An 11582-nucleotide genomic window follows, 5' to 3' on the forward strand; every position below is an offset into this window, starting at 1 on the left:
TATTGGAAAATGATCACTATATGGACAATCTTGAAGGACAGACCAAGTGAAGTCAAGAACAAGAGATGGAGAACACAAAGAAAGGTCAATGCAGGAAAAGGTATGCATACGTGCATCGAAGAGGGTCAATGCAGGAAAAGGTATGGTACGTGCATCGAACAGGGTAGGAACACCGGTATTTAGGACTAAAAGCTCATGATGGTAAATAAAAGATTCCAGCAGTCGACCACAAGGATTGATAACAGAATCGCCCCACAGGGGATTTCGACTATTAAAATCGCCGAGTAAAAGGTATGGAGAGGGGAGACTGGAGAGCAGGATAGCTAATGTCGAAAAATCAAGTGCCACTGAGGGGGAGAAATAGGGGGGAACAAATGTTAACCAACGTCCAAGAAATATGCGGGCTATGACACAGGGGAGCTCAGAAGAAATTTGTAACTGTTCAAATGGAACCGTATGGTGGATCAAAATGCAGACATCAGAAATGGAATGAGGAGAGCTAGAAAAGGTATAATTGGGGATAGGAGGTGGGGACTCCTGAAAGCGAGTCTCCTGTAAGCAAAGCACCGTAGGTTGGTGAACGGAAAGCAAATAACGTAAGTCGTTAAGTTGTGAGGTAAAACTGCGTAAATTCCACTGTAAAATAGACATCGTAACTTAAAACAGGGGATCACAACAATGACAAAACTGATGGTGCTAAAAAGCTATGTTTGTTGAAGAAGAGGTTACCTCTGAGTAAGGATAGTGGGTATTGAGGAACCACTGGAGAACTGAGTGGTGGAAGGGCATTGACTCGGGCAATGAAGAACAGCAGCGAGGGAAGGGGGTTTCTTCCCCTGGAGGCAAAGGAAAGTCTAAAAGGGATTTGACGATAGGCCCACTTGAAGTTGAGGTGTGGGAAGAAGAGAAAGATGGAGGTAAAGGAGAGATTACAGATGAAGTAGAGGAGGTAGAGGCTGCAACCTCAGGGGGAAGAGGAGTGGAAGGAAGAGTGAGAGGATGGGAGTGAACAACAGCAGAAGTGGAAATGGGGATGGTTGCGGCAGTGGTTGGAACAAACGATGGTGAAGTAGTACCCTGAAGAAACCGTGTAACTTTCTGGATAGTTTCGGGAGAACTGTCACCCGAAGATGCACGACGAGGTGGACAAAAGCCAGATCTGGAGGAGAGAGTAGTCGTGCAAGGCTTTTGGGGAACAGGGCACGACCCATGATGGGCTTTATGTTTCTTGACTGACTGAAGGGGAGAGGCAGGGTGGGAAGGACGTGGTCGAGAACGGGAAGGATGTGACACGGGCACGGCAGTAGATGACGACGTAGGTGGGGTAGAGGAAAGAGAGGTGGAAGTAGAGGGACCAAGAACTGAAAATGAATTTGATAACAGATTAGGGGTGGATGAAGAAGGGCAAGAGGTGACTGAGAGAGAAACAGACAAAGGTTGGGCCGCAGAAAGAGAACGAGAAGGCCGTAAAGAAAACGAGGGAGAGGACGAAGAAATGATAAAGACATCTGAGGCTGCAACAAAAGAAGAGAGACGATAGGCTGTGGCAGTAGCATCTGTATAGCCTTGACGTCGTGCTTCCCGGTGAGCTTCAGCCCATCAGAGTCCAGTGGACAGTTGGATTCGGAGAACCTCACTTTCAAATCTGTATGAAGGGCAATGACAATCAGTGGCAGTATGCCCACCTCTACAATTAGGAGACCAGTGATGATCCGAGGGGCATCCATGATCCCTATGATCTGAAGGTGAACAAAGGCGGCACGTAGGAGTGGATCTGCAAAATTTCAGAGGGTGCCCAAACTTCCAGAAAGCACAGCATGGACGAGGGACTTGGGGGAGATTCTTTAACATTTAGCTTGAGACCACCAAGGATAACAGTGGTAGGTAAAGTACAGCTGTCAAGGTGGATTTTTGCCATATTTATAGAATAGCAGCAGCCATGCGTAGGAGGAAGCGAGTAACACTGTACCATAACAACTTATGACCCTGGAGTTCTAAAATATCCTGGATAAGAGAAGAACACTCTGGCCACTGACGGTCACCAAGACCGACATAAGTGGGAACCAAGACTGTCCCCACACAAGAAATAAGGGGAACATTTTTTTTATTCAATAATCGGCGTACCGGCGGGACTAAGTAAATTGGTCATCGCAGTCACCTGTTCTTCGGACTGAACTGTTACAATACGAGACCCACCTGGATGAGACGTTTATTGGACATCTTTGCCCACCTACTTCAACAGGCAACACTGAGAAAGCAGGTCATCCCCTGCTAGAGGGGCAGTTTAGGGAATGTCAAAAAACTTGGTCCAGGTCTGGGGGCCGAACAAAGCTTGGAATTTGTCATGTTCTGTTTGCTTAGGAAATGAAAGTAGAGATGGACAAGGATGAGAGATACACATGGAAAAAGTAGAAGAGGTAAGAGGAAGATAAGGTTCTAGAGTAATGATAGAGGAGGAGCTAGTAGAGGAGGACTGGGCAGAAATTGGAGGAGAAAGGAGATGAAGGAGATGAGGAAGAGGAGAAAAGAGGCAGAAAAGTGGAGGTAGTCGATGAGACGTCCCAAAGAGAAGCTAAGGTTGTTACCTGGGTCAGGTTGGAGGCAGAACAGGGGGAGGGGGAACTAATATTCAAATCCCTAAAGTTATATGAAACAGGAAAGGTTCATCATGACGGTTGAAAAAGGAAGGACATTACGGGCAAAACCCCGAGTCTAGAGGCCCAGCCAACGACCCCAGTGGAGGTCAAACTCCAGTGCGCGCCCCTTATCCCACCCTGGAAGGGATAGCGACGCTGCACCAGAGAACAAAGGTTCCCTGCACAACGAAAGGTCACCGGCCAATGACCAAGAGTCTCACCGCTGAGCCACGGCACCCCCGGAACCGACAGCCACAGCCCAGCAGCGGTCCCGCCTCCACAGAGGGTTCCTCTGCAGAGGTCCGCACACTGGGATGGCGCCGAACCACCATGACCCCCACCACTGGCCGAGACAATAGCCCAAGGGCACACCCAGTCCTTCCTGTTACAGCTTATGCATGGTCAATGATGAGAATTTTGATGAATGTGGAAAAGTCCATGCCATTTAAAGCCAAATGACAGCATAGAAAGAGACAGGAGAAAACGAAAGAAGAAGTGATAGAAAAAGTGCCTTGCAAAATTCGTTGAGGGAACGACTGGGGCCCAAGGAGGGGGGAGAGGGGAGAGCAGAATGGACTGGAAGGCCATCTTGCAACCAGGCCTCCACGTCTGTGAAGGGAATGAAGGTACCCTGCTAGAACTCCCCACACATCAAGCCCCAGTCGATGACCCCGAAGCCCCCCACTACGGCAACGAGCAAGGGAACGGGGGGCAAGCAGACAGAGAGGCACACACAGAAACACATAGACAGACACTGACCGACCGACGGAGAAATCACAATATCACCCTAGGAGAAAAAGAGAGAGAGAGAGAATATCAGCTACCCCAACTTTAACCCATGAAAGGGCCTTTTCATCTGTAATATTTTCGTACTCTGTCCTATCAGCCTTTTTTTTTTTGTCGTTGCACATCAAAGACGACAGGTTTTTTGTTGCTCTCATCTCTCTCTGTCTCTCTCTCTCTCTCTCTCTCTCTCTCTCTCTCTCTCTCTCTCTCTCTCTAACCTTTCACCTTCAACTTTCTGGCTCACACTCGAGTCCTCTCTCCTCGTTTCCATCACATTATTTGTAATCTTTTCCGTCTTTTGTAACGCTGTTCATTTTATTTTCATTTTCTTTCCATAATACCTGCCTTTGTAGTGATAACTGTATGACAATATTTTTTTTCCTCACTTTTAACTATCAGTCTTTTCTAATGTCTACTTGTTTTGCCTGAATATTCTTATTTTCCTTCTTCATATATTCTCATTTTTTTCTGGTTCGTCTTATTACTACTGCTACTACTACTAGTAGTTGTGGTAGTAGTAGTAGTAGTAGTAGTAGTAGCAGTAGTAGTAGTATTTTAATGGATTCTAAGGCAGCTGATGCTGTAATGCTTTCAACAGGCAAATCACATTTTCAAGTCACCTAACATTTCAACCTCTTGGTCAGTATTAGTTTCCTCTGTGTTCCTGCACACTCATCAATGCAATTTGGCACCTGGATGTAAAGTCATATGTTCTGCGTACTTTTTTTTTTTTTTGAGGGGGGGGAGGGAGAGTGGAAATTGTCGCTTAGAAGAAAATGACTGTCTGCGTTAGTGCAGTCGATAGGCATGAATCGTAACCCTTATCTTGGCGCAAATTTTACTACTGAATGTAGGATCAGGTAATCAAACAATATTCTGCGTATCGGTCTGCTGTCTGTCTGTATATATCTATGCGTATGTCTGCCTGCCTCTCTCTCTCTCTCTCTCTCTCTCTCTCTCTCTCTCTCTCTCTCTCTCTCGACCTTCCTCCTTTTTAATCTTTCTGGCGTTTTTAGTTTTAAAAGTGTCAGCAAGCATTCGTGTAATCTTTAAACCATTCGCAGACAGCGAATTACAAACATAATTTATTTAGCAGTCCTGAGATCCATAGCAGGGTAGAAGGTAACACTGATAGTTTTTCGACTCCTTCTCTGTTGATTCAAACCGTGTGGTCTTGATCTAAATAAATGACTGGAGCTGAGCCGACCAGAGGAGGGTTAATGGAGACGATGTTACCTCTGTCAGGCCAATATGACTCACCTTCAGTTGAGTATAATCGTTTGATGTGACCCAAAATATACTAGATAGAGTTCGGATGACAATGAAGGAGTTAATATATATTTAGTTTTAATCTTAAATGTGGGGTAGGGTTTTTTTTCAAGAATACTCCCCCAGTATCCCTGCTTGTCGTAAAAGGCGACTAAAAGGGTTGGCGAAGGGTTAGTGTCCCTCCCCGGAAAACAACTAACTAAGAAAACAAACAATAAGCCTCGGACAAGGACTGACCAAACGATGACGACCCAGGACCGGACAAAGGACTTGGTAATTGGAACTTGGAATGTAAGAGGAGCGAATGATGAGGTGAAAGAGAGAGAGATTGTCCAGGTGTTTGAGGGTACGAAAGTGGATGTATGTGGAATAACTGAAACAAAATGGAGAGGAGAAAGTGTGAGAGAATGGGAGTATGGATGGGGTATATGTGCAGGAGTAGGTGAGAATGAGAGGGCGAAGGAAGGAGTATGTATAGTTGTGAGTAAAAGATGGAAGAAGAGCATAAGACAGTATGGATCAGTTGGGTCAAGGATTGTGTGGGGAAAGTTGAAATACAAATGTGGGCGATTGTGTGTGTGTATGCGCCAACGCAAGATCGTGCTAGAAGAGTGAAAGAAGAGTTCTGGACAAATGTAGAAGTGTGCATGGAAAAGTTTGGAAGGAATGAGAGAGTGTTTTTGATTGGTGATATGAATGGTAAAGTTGGGAATGCGAAGGTGGATGGAATAGTTGGTGAGTGGGGTGTGCCTGCTGAGATAGATGAGAATGGGAGTGCGTTAGTGGACATTTGTGCTGGGAGGGGGTTGATGGTAACCAATACCCTCTTCAGGCATAAAATGATCCACAGGTATACATGGCGAGTTATGAGAAGGGTGGGTGGTGAACTGAATGAAAGGAAGGCAATGATTGATTATGTGTGTGTGGATGAAAGGATGCGAAGATGTGTAATGGATGCAAGAGTTTATAGAGGTTGGGGGAGTGGACTTTCTGACCACTACTTGGTGGTGGCCAGAATCAAGGTCCAATTAGAATGGAGAAATAGAAGAAGGGAAAGACGAGAGGAAGGAGTAGTTGCAAGGAGAGTGGAAAGGTTACAAGAGGATGAGAAAAAGGCAGAGTATAAGAGAGAAGTGGAGGAACGATTGGGCAAATATGAATTGGAGCAGATGGGAGACATGGAAGGTGTGTGTAGCATATTTACAGAAGAAATATGTGCAGCATGTGATGTGGTGTGTGGAAGGAAGAGAAGACGGAGGGGGGTGCAAGGAACAGCGTGGTGGACTGAAGAGGTGAAACAGGCTGTGGCACAAAAGAAGAAAGCATACAATGAATGGATGAGAAATAGGGGCGTGGAAGAAGTTGAGAGGCGGAAGAGAGAGTTATATGTAGAAAGAAAGAGAGAGGTGAAAAGATTAGTAAGAGAGAGTAAGAAGAGAGTGAATGAGGAATTTGGAAGGAATTTGAGTGTAAAGTGGAGGGACTGTAAGAAAATGTTCTGGAAAGAGGTGAAAAGAGTAAGACAGGGTGGAAGTGAAGTTACCAGGGGAGTGAAAGATAAAAATGGTAGATTACTAGTGGAGAAGGGAGAAAAAGTGAGCAGATGGAGAGAACACTTTAAGGAACTGTTGAACGTAGAGGATGGAAGTAATGCGAGTATAAGTGGCTGGGGAATGGCTGGGAGAAGGAGGGAGGTGAGAAGAAAGGAAGAAATCAGTAGGATAGAAGTTGTGGAAGCAATGAAGAAAGTTAAATTTGGGAAAGCCCCAGGAATTGATGGAGTGTGTGGTGAAATGCTGAAGCATGGGGGAGAGATAGTAGTAGAATGGATGTGGAAGATGTGCAGATTAGCCTGGGAGGAAGGTAGAGTCCCGGAGGATTGGAAGTCAGGTATAATTATTCCCTTGTACAAAGGAAAAGGGGAAAAAGAAGTGTGTGGTAATCATAGGGGTATTTGTCTTCTTAGTATAATAGGAAAAGTGTATGGTAGGATACTTATTGACAGAGTTAGAGAAAGAACAGAGAAATTAGTTGGAGAAGAACAGGGAGGCTTTAGGAAGGGAAGAGGTTGTGTAGATCAGATATTCATTCTTAGATCTTTAGTGGAAAAGTTTCTAGAGAAGGGAAAGAAGTTGTATGCGGCTTTCATAGATTTGGAGAAACCATATGACAGGGTGGATAGACAAGGATTGTGGAAAGTGTTAAGAATATATGGAGTAGATGGGAAGTTGTTGAATGCTGTGAAGAGTATGTACGATGGTGCGAAGGCTGCAGTGCGTGTGGATGGTGAACTAAGTGAATTTTTCTCTTTGAAAGTTGAGTTGAAATAGGGATGTGTCATGTCTCCATGGTTGTTCAATCTGTACATGGATGGGGTAATAAAAGTGGTACAAGGTAGGGTAGTGGATGTTGGAGTGGCCCTGGTGAGAGAGGATAGTGTTTGGAAACTCCCTGTACTGTTGTTTGCAGATGATACTGTGTTGTTGAGTGAAGACGAAGGGGAGCTGCAAGGCTTGGTGGATGAGTTTGGGAGAGTGTGTATGAAACTGAATCTGAAGGTGAATGTAGGGAAGAGTAAAGTGATGGTCTTTGAGAGAGGTGAAGTCAGTGAATGTACAGCGAGGTTGGATGGTGAGGAATTGGAAAATGTGAGTACGTTTAACTACTTGGGTAGTGTGATGAGGAAGGATGGAGGTTTGGAGGGTGAAGTGCTTGAAAGGGTACAGCAGGGAAGAAAGGTTGCTGGTTCTTTGAAAGCAGTGATAAGAAACAGGGAAGTGAGCATGGAAGTGAAAAAGTTACTACATGACAGTATTGTGATACCAACTCTAACGTACGGAAGTGAAGCTTGGACGTTGTTGGAAGGACACAAGTCAAGAGTGAGAGCAGTGGAAATGAGTTATTTAAGAGGAGCCTGTGGAGTCACATGGAGAGATAGGCTGACGAATGAGGATATAAAGGAACGTTGTGGTGTTGATGTGGATGTGATAGGGAGCGTTATGAGGAACACACTGAGGTGGTTTGGCCATGTGGAAAGGATGGAGGGTGAAAGACTGACGAAGAGAGTGTATGTGAGTGAGGTGGAGGGGGGAAGAGGGAGGGGGAGGCCGAGGATGAGATGGAGGGATGGGGTGGAGAGGTATATGAGAGAGGGGGGTGTGAGTTGGGAGCAGGGCAGTGAAATGGCGGGAGACAGGGCGACTTGGAGGCGATTTGTTTGTGGCCACCCCAAACGGGATTGAGGCGTCTGGCAATAGATAGATAGATAGATAGATAGTGGTGATGATTATTAGAGGTCGATAAGGAACCTTATTTGCAACTAACAACTAACTACATTTATATCATTTTATAAAAAACAGACCTCCTACTCTTTGTTTTAATCCGACAGAAAAGGGTCATCTCTTCATCTTCAAGCCCAATCGTAATAATGTACTGTATTAACAACAGATATTTGTGCTAGTCACAATGAAGTGCTCTGGAGAGGATGTAGAACTGTGGGACAGTATTAATACGTGATTACGAAGACCTGACATGGCAGGTTGCAGGGTCCATATACTGACAATATAGCACAGTGGCAGGCTCAAATACCTACTGTGGAAAGGATGTAGAGCCGTATTATTCTTATATTCTGCCAATGACCGACGAGAAATAAACTGCAAAAACACGAACTCCTCCCCCTCCCCCGTGTCACGGTGGAGGCTCTGCAGTGTACTGTTGTGGTAATACCGGGCGAGATGAGCGCAGGAGCCATCTGTGGGCTGTGAATAGAAAACGAACACTCCGCCACCAGCCAAGCTCTGTAGGGCCCGAGATGCAATGATAGAGCCATGAGTCGTAGTTCGCCAACGCTTCTCCTCCGGTAGTGGCAATGGAAGTTTTTACCTGAATTGTATTTATGGGATATTGATAAGAAACAGCTAAAGAGTATGTGAAAGATGGCTGCTCTTTGTTGTCTGAGAATGAAGGAGGAATGTGGACCGCAAGACAGTGATGGTAGAGGAGTAGCGGCGATATTTTTTTTTTTATCATGGCTGTAAAGTGGGCACCATATGACCTGTCGTCTCCCCAACTTTTCCCTCCATACACCTTGGAAATCAGTGTGGTAAAGCAGAAGCAACCAACACTGATGGCTCCCACTGGCCTCAGATCAGTGTCATAAGTGTTGTTTGCTGCAGGTCCACCACACTGATTATCAAAGTCCGTGGTGAGTGAGATAAGAAAGACAAGAGGACTTTTGATGCTGACTGAACCTTACCCAGCTTATGGTGCTGGAGAAAGATGCCTTCATGTGGCGGCACCGATATAACTGAGCAACCCAATTGCCTGGTTATACAAATAGCCTTCAGTTCCCTCCCTGTCCCTCGAAAGGCGAATGGGGAATTACAGGAGGGTGTGGGGGACAGCCTCAGAGAGAGAGAGAGAGAGAGAGAGAGAGAATATCAGCCACCTCACTTTCAACTCCGTAAAGATCTTTTCATCCGTAATATATTCACACTTATGTGCGATTAAGTTTTACTACCCCAACCTCTCTCTCTCTCTCTCTCTCTCTCTCTCTCTCTCTCTCTCTCTCTCTCTCTCTCTCTCTGACTAACGCTCGAATTTTTCTTCGTTAAGTCAAATTCTTTTGCACGTATTTTCCTCGTTTTAATATTTTACTCTTTTCTTTCTGTTTTTTCCTCTTAACTCTGCCTATGTTGAGATGAATGAAAAAGAATACTTGTGCCTCATTGTATGTCGAGCTGGCCTTTACTACGATTTGGTATGTTCTAATGATTCAATTCTTGTTTTTACCCAAACTTAATTTCCCCTTCCATCTCGGGGGAGTAGATCGTGTAATGATTAGCACCTTTAACCCATCCTCTCTCGCAAGTTCGATCGCCTAGTCTTTCAGGATCCTAGCCATAGATTTTCCTTATGCCCATACTTAACCTGCAGTACAGTTAGGTATCCGGATTCCATTTTGAGTTTTATCTAACTCTAAGAAAAGATTATAACTTACTAAAATTGAATGGTCGGTCTCACGGGCCCTCGGTAGTCGGTAGTCATTAATTCTAAGCCTTGTTTTGGCGTAAGTTTTAACGCTGATAACCAAACCACGAAATTTAACAGTATTCCTGTATTTATCTTTTAAAGAAATAGTATCAGTTCAAACGGTAGTATGTTGAAACCCTTCGTCGTCGGGAGGAAAGTACTGTACATTTTCTTTTTGTCACATTTGTATACTGCGTTTTTTCATTTAATTCTTCGTATCTACAAAGCGACATTGTTTAGGCTGATAAGATTCACTGCAGTGGAGGAGCTAAGACTTAGGGGATTGAGTAATTCTTCTTGAATGGAATTGTCTGGTGTTAACAAATATAAATAAGTGCAGTTGAGGCACCACGAGAGAGTACACCTCCGGACAGAAATTCGTGATACACGATAATCTGCCACCAGAGGTCAGGCTAATCGCACACGTCTACCCCCGCTAACTCCCCCTCCTTACTCCCACCAAAACACTGCCTTGTTAGGCGGATGGATCGGAGATATGAAGCTTCACTCACTCTCAAGTCATGCTGCATGTAATGTTACTTTCATTTACCTTACTATTAGGTGTATTATCAAGTGCATAGATCCTTCTTCAGTTCCATGAGAAGTGATTATATCGAAGTTTTAGCCGATTTCAATACAATGAACTTAATGTATAGAGTCTGGATTCCAAATAGTTATCCAACGCGTTCTAAGAGATAGACTAAAATCCAAGTAACAGATAAAAGTTATATGGCCAGATAAGTCCCTCTCTTGCCTTGTCATGTGGACAGCCACCTACTTACCCACCTACCCAATCAACCCATCCAACACAACCCACCGACCTCACCCCTGCCACACACCCAGCCCATCGATCCCTGCTATCCACCCTGCTAACCCACGAATGCCACACACGAAGTTCACCCATCAATGCCACTCAAATCATTTACTCATTCACTTCACCCTGCACCCAACCCAACCACCCACTTAGATCATCCCGACCACGCAATCGTCTCAGCCACCCTGGCGACCAACGGTGCCCACTCACCCTGGCGGCTCGCTTTGCTCACACATCCCGACAACGTATCTTCTTTTTTCTTATGCGAAGTAGAAGGAACCAAAGGCCGCGAGCCCGCAATTATTGTTCCTTCCAAGAGAAAAACAAAATACAAGAGAGAGCCAAATTCAATATCCGATCATTTCAAGATGCCGGGACACACTGCGTTTGAAAGACTGAAGATCATAGGAAGCAAGAAACACAGTCAGAGAGAGACAGTTCCAGAGTTAACCTGTTGCATAAATGAAGGACTGCGAGTAACGGCTAACTCTTGCATTAAAGAGTTGGACAGAAAAGGGATGAGAGTTTGCTGCTATACGAGTGCTATGAACCCGTTTTAGAGGTGGAGGAATGCATGCAGACATTTCAGAAGAGCAGTGACAATTGAAGTAGCTATAGAAAAGAGATAAAGATGCAACAGTGCTATGAAAAGACAAAGGATGAAGGGAGTCAGTAAGAGGAGGAGAGTTAATGAGACGAAAAGCCTTTGACTCCACCCTATTGAAATGAGCTGTATGTGCAGAGCCTCCCCAAACATGAAAGTTGTACTTCACACAGGGGCGAATAAAACCCGTGTACAAAGTCAACAATTGTGCAGGGGTAAAGAAGGAACAGAGTCGGCTTAGCACACTTAATCACTTGGAAGCAGATTTTACAAGAGATGTAATATGATCTTTCCAAGATAAGTCCTGAGTAAATGAAACCCCAAGCATGTTCAAGGATGATGCAGGATTAAGCTGAATATTATTAAACATTAATGGGTATACCTATGGAAGATTTTGTCAGGTTGATAGGTGTAAAAACTGAGTCTTTGATGCATTAAAATC

This window comes from Coenobita brevimanus, chromosome 89 (genome assembly GCF_032717465.1).
Source record: "Coenobita brevimanus isolate Jiangsu-jjx chromosome 89, ASM3271746v2, whole genome shotgun sequence".
In the NCBI taxonomy this organism is placed as follows: domain Eukaryota; kingdom Metazoa; phylum Arthropoda; class Malacostraca; order Decapoda; family Coenobitidae; genus Coenobita; species Coenobita brevimanus.